At 35.5% G+C, this 6,000-nt stretch overlaps 1 non-coding gene across 1 annotated transcript; it reads right to left on the minus strand.

Moving 5' to 3' along the window:
- Positions 1-4,302: 4,302 nt before the first annotated feature.
- On the minus strand, positions 4,303-4,413 carry LOC116216229 (U6 spliceosomal RNA). The gene has a single exon (XR_014881300.1). It is a non-coding gene; the product is annotated as a U6 spliceosomal RNA (small nuclear RNA).
- Positions 4,414-6,000: the final 1,587 nt, after the last annotated feature.

Here is a 6,000-nt window from a genome sequence, read left to right on the forward strand (position 1 = left end):
AGAAAAATAATAAAAATAAAGAATGATAAATAATTGTAATATCAAATAAAATAAACAAAGGCATTCTTCCAGACCTTGTACATCACCAGTGAAACTTCATATTTTGAATCTGCAGAGAGGAAATATTTATTCTTCCCCTGAAGATATCTTCCCTCATCCACAGAATGCTGGTATGAGGGAAGTCGGCTTTTGTGATTCTAGGAGCAAGCAACTGTTAGCATCATCTAAAGCCAAGTATAAATTGAGAGGCTGAAATGCAAGCTGCCACATGTAGTTTACCAGTCTGCTGCACTGAACTATTATGCTCTGCTACAGCCTTTTAATGGCAGTTTAGTGATTAGAAATAATGTTATTTGTTGCACATGCAGTGACACATTGGCTTTGTCTAATTAAGGCAATATTAAAGAACTGTTCTCTTGGTTAGTGGTAAATGACAATTTTTAATGTGGGGTGTTCCCATCTTCAAAAAATACAGTGGAAAAATGATTCTACCACTAGGCACAATAGCATCTTTCATTAGGCCCACTGCAGTTGGACATACTTGAATTAAACTGTTGGAAGTTTTCTGTGTGAGCACTGGAAGAACTGTAGGGGCAGTGTAAGGAGAACAGCATTTGATAGCATCCCAGAGCTCAGACAGATGGGAATCTGCAACTCAAGGCACCATGCTGAGCCCATTCAAAGGTCACAAGAGCTCTTTGTTGCACCCTAGTTTAGCAGATAATCCATTCCAGAAACCCTCATTTCAGGAAAGAGTCTCCATTATTTTAAAAAATACAGCACTTCCTCTGGAGACTCAGTATTGAAAATGATTGAGCACAGTGAAAAAGTCCAACTATAGTATGAATCATTTACAGTAATATGCTGAATTCCACAACACTTATTTCATTTGTGAAGTATTTTCTTCTGTGCTTCTTCAGGTTTGCATTGTATCCCACAGCTGGACTTAGTGAATTCAGAAGCAGAAGCTTATATACATTTTAGAATGTGGCTGTAAACCCTTGCTTGATGTCTGGTCCTCATTCACCTGAGAAGTATTAAATCTTTAAATAGCTTTCCTGTGTTCCGTTTTTCTGCATGTCACAAGGTTTGTATAAAAGAGAGTATTAATGTCTACATTATTTTAAGGATAATATTGATATGTTGTTCTTTCTTTCTAATATTTCTAATATCCTTTCTAGTAGTTTCTTATTAGAATCAAGTACATCAGTTAAAGAGAAGAACAGAAAAATACTACAGAAACTGACTGTACCAGTGATTCTTCCACATATATTGTGTTTCACTTCATTGTATTTATAGAATGCATTCTGATATTTAAAATGCACTATTTTAGGACTTAATCTCCGTCTTCCAAATCCTCCATTACAATCATAAGGTGTCCTGAGTATATTACACATTCTCTCAACTTTATATTAAGTTGTATTTTTTTTTCAGGGTCTGGTAGATGGTTGTTCATTTGTTTGCTTTCCCTGTATTGCAAGACTTCATTTCCAGGAGATCACTGGCCTTCAGTTCAAGGGGGATTTCTAGGGAATATTTTCTATTTGTGTTTATATATATTAAATCTGTGCTTTCAAATTCTTTTTGTCCTCTGAACACTTTCTTTCATAGGCTTGCATGTATTTCTTCCATTGTAATAACATACTTCTTTGAGAATAGAACCCAATGGGACATGTACAGCTAAATAGCAATTTTCCAATAGAGAATAGAAAGCAAACAGAAACTTACTAAAGCAAATCTTGATTTAGATGTTGCTTGAACTACTTCTAAAATCAAAGGGGAAAAGACTTGTATTAAGTATTTCCCTGTTAAATTACTTGAAAGTCTATCTGCAGGCTCAGCACAGATTCTCAGTAGCAGTGGAGCAAGCTATATTCTATTAAGTCTCTTTTTGAAAATATTTCTGGTGAAAAGGAACATTCAGAAACATTGATACAAAAACCACAAAAACAACTGTGATGAGGTTATGAATGATTTAGTGAAATAGTAAGTTGTGTGTGCTATGAGAATCTTTGCCTTCTCTCACATAGTATAAATTGGGGCAATTTCACTGCAGCCTAGAAAAGTGAGGAAATGTAACATGTAAATAAGCTAGTAAGGTTGTGTACCTATATCAGCTGAGCATTTAGTGATTTTTTGAATATGGAGTGAGAAGCCAGGTTTGCCTGTGCATTTAAGAAGTATAGATTCTTTGGCTTTTTTTTTCTTTCTTTCTTTTTTCTTCCCCCTCTCCCCCCCCTCCACCAGCATTGTCATATAGGTTCTGGTGAAGAGTCCCTAAAACATCATTTATTAGTTAGAAACAAGATGCACAAAGATTGTTTGTGTATGCTTGGAGATCATAGTTCAAAGAGCAGCTCCATCTTAGACAATCTCATCTCCTACTATTGATCTGTGGTTCTTTTCTTAGATTATGTTCATGTTCCAGAGTTGACTTGTAGGCATCTTTTTGCACACATGTGTATATCACAATTCATTGGTACCTGAGTGTTGCACACCTGAAAAATTCACCCATCCAGAACAGCAACAGAAATTAGTATTTTTCATCAGCTGATACCAGAACAAAACATAAGTATTTCTAGAGTAGGGAAGCTGAACTGGTAATTCTGAGCACTGTACATCATTTATTCAAGACACTAACACCAGTATCTCACTTTAAAGTGTTTTAGCAGGAAAAATAGTATGTATAATAGTCTGAAACCAGTAATCAACTTTCTGGATGTCAAAAGGCCTTTTAAACAATATCACTGACTCTGATTTTAACACAGCTCAGAGTTGTTGTCAGATTTCAGCTTTTATTGAATCATGGCCTCTTTGAAATGACTGGGCTCTTTTTGTTACCAACCTTTTCACTGGTTGAAGGTTTGGCTTTTTACTCAGTCATCTGCTCAGAACAGTTTGCCCTTAACCATCCATAAAAGTTAAATAAACTCCAGGAGTGCCATTTGCATATTAACAGGTTGCTTTTGGATTCTCAGTCAGTATTTTAACTCACTATTTTCTATGATAATAACAACAATAAGAAATTCAAATTGTCCTCAACATTGTGTTTTCAGAGACAAAGGGATGAAAGTGAAAACACTGACGCATGCACATCTCCTGCCCCAAACTGTGGCACTAAGCCCCAGTGTCACAGCGTGATGAGAAGCTATGTGCTAACAGCTTACACCCTTCTTTCCAAAAAATTCAGCATATAAATGACATACAGAAATATACCGGAGCAATTGCACCTGCACAGGGCAAACAATTAGCGTGTACACAACGAATCTGACACATCCTGATCACAGTTTGACTCTGTGAATAATCTGTGAAACAGAGATACTCAAGGGGCTCAAGTGTGTTATTACATGGAGCTAGCACTACACCAGACATACATGGCGGGGCTGGAGCACTCTGGTACATTTCTGTGCACATGCTACTCATTTGAACTCTGCCATCTGTTCAGGACATAAGGGCCTTCAGGAGGTTTTCCAAACATCTGGAAACTTTGGACTAAAGGACTGAAGCGGATGGTGTTAATAATAAAGAACTACAGGACCCTTAGTCTTTGCCTCAGTCTACAAAATTCTATGCCTCCACATGAGCTCAAAATGCTACATGAGTTTGGCTGTAAATGAATAGCAGGTGTTTTCTTCTGACAGCTTACAAGCATTTCAAAAGTCATGTTACTTAAAAAACAATGCATGATTTATAATTCATGAGGCATTACATCTCATTATTCCCTAGCAAGATGCATGAAGAGATCAAATCCTCTGAATGAATTCTGCAGTGGAAGCTAAAAGGATTCCATTTTTTTTCATGGATAACCTGACCTATCTCTTTCCTAGAAAACAGTGATTTGTATTCATCAGCAGAAATTTTTCAAGTCTATAGATAGATTCAGATGTTCAGTTCCTTTTTTCTCATGTAACTTTCATTAAGTCTACAGAATGGTGCTAGTTTCTCTTAATAATTTGCTGTATTCCCATCTCAATACAATTAAGAAACATAGTGTTTTCAAATCTTCTCTGGTAAGAAGTCTTTTTGTAAAAATTGTGTAAGATACGAAGTGAGACCCATATATGTATAATATGTAGTAGTGATGTACCTAGATGTCTCAACTCTGTAATGGGCCCTTTGATTGCAGTGAATGGGTGAGCTCTCACAGTTTTACCATTCCACGGTTCTTCCCCTCATCCCACTGAGAAGTAAACAAGTGTGGTGCTCAGCTGCCAGCCATGTTAAATCACCATGGTCATTTTGGTGTCCAGTATGGCCTCTGAATCCATAAACCACAAGACCAAGAGTCTCATGCTCTACTAAAAAAATATGGAGCACTTCAAGAATTTGCATATCATCTTTGTGAAGGGGCCATTCTATTCTTCTTTTCTAATCATTCATTAGGTTTCTTTGAATGATTCTACAGTCAAGAATTTAGAGTTTGGGATTGCATACACCAGGATCTTCTGGAACTTAGTGATGAAATATAGATTTATTTATGTGGGAAAGTGTGACTAAAGTCAATTTGGTGAAGTAAGTTAATAAGGAAACAAACTTTTTTGCTTGTTTGAAACAACTCGTTTACGCAGAATTATGTATAAACAATTGCTTTGAGAAAATTGAAAATTCAGCGATGTGGAATAGATTATTTCTGAGGTTTCTTTCCATTTTTAACCCAGAAAGGCCCCCAAAATTTAGTTCATATCTGATATAATTCACTGACTTACTAGAAATGCTTTACAGTCTCCACTTGATGGTTTGATATCCAGAGATGATCCACAGAATTTACCTACATTTTCACATGGAAAACTTGGCGTGCCTTTTTCTCCTGAGATCTTAATGGCGGCCAAGAGGATTCAGCTTTCTTAATTCCAGCCAGCTGGACCACTTGGCAGCTTTATGCTTGCTGGAAGCACTTATTAGAAATTTACCCTGTAAGTGGGTAAAGAACCAGAGTCACACCTCTCATTTTGTAGAACATATCTTTTTCATGGCACTTAATGAATTGTCTCTGCTAGAGAGCTCTTATCTTAAGGTCAGAAATCCAATTTGATACAATGATTCAATAAATTGGATCTCCAAAACATGCTAGTGCTTAAGAGAGTTTAAAGAAATAAGTACCATTAACAAGCATCTATCTGTAAGACCATAACTGATTGCTGAATTGGATTGAAGAGAGGAAGGATGAATGTCTTAACTTTTCTCTGAACTTGAATATGACAATAAGTATGTTGGTTTATGAAGCAGTAGCATGAGTACTGAACTGGTTTTTGCACAATAGAATGCAGTGAAGCAGATTTTTCTATGGGAAAAATCAGACAACACACAGATTGTAAATTACATAATTATCTCCTAGATAATGAGACTGTAAAAACATAAGCAAAACAAAGTAAAACAAAAAATGCCCACTTTAAAAGACTGCTCTCTATAGATAGGCACATTTAAAACTCATTTGTGAGGGATTAAGAATTACTGAAGCCCTGAATTTTTTTTAAATCTTTTGATGGTTTATATAAAGAGACATTACTTTTATTCTGAAAGGTAGTTTGTGTCAAGTTATCAGAGACTGGAGGATAATCTCTTTATTCATGTTTTAGTTACAGCTGTATCATTTAAAGCATCTAATCAATTTCTATAAAATAAGGAAAAAAAAAAATCAGAGTATACTCCGGGAATATCAATTTATATGCTAATATTAAATTTTGTTATTCTCTAGCAATTTTATTTGCATAGCATGCATACTTATTTATTTCCATCTAACTTTGTTTCTTTCCCATTCTTTTTAATTCGTGCTCTGTTTTGTGTTGCAAATCTATGTAAAGCAAGTCGCATGTCAGAATCATTCCAGTACTAGCAAAATGACTTGTCTTCTACATATTTCTCTGACTTAGTTTACAAAAGTGAACTTCATATCTGTAAGACAATTTTTTTTCAACTTTGGAAGAAAATATTTAAGGTAAAACGTAATTTCTGATGTGGAAATTGTCTACTGCAGAATTCTTCAGGTATTTCAAACAGAAA

This window comes from Meleagris gallopavo, chromosome 1 (genome assembly GCF_905368555.1).
Source record: "Meleagris gallopavo chromosome 1, MGAL_WU_HG_1.1, whole genome shotgun sequence".
Lineage (NCBI taxonomy): Eukaryota > Metazoa > Chordata > Aves > Galliformes > Phasianidae > Meleagris > Meleagris gallopavo.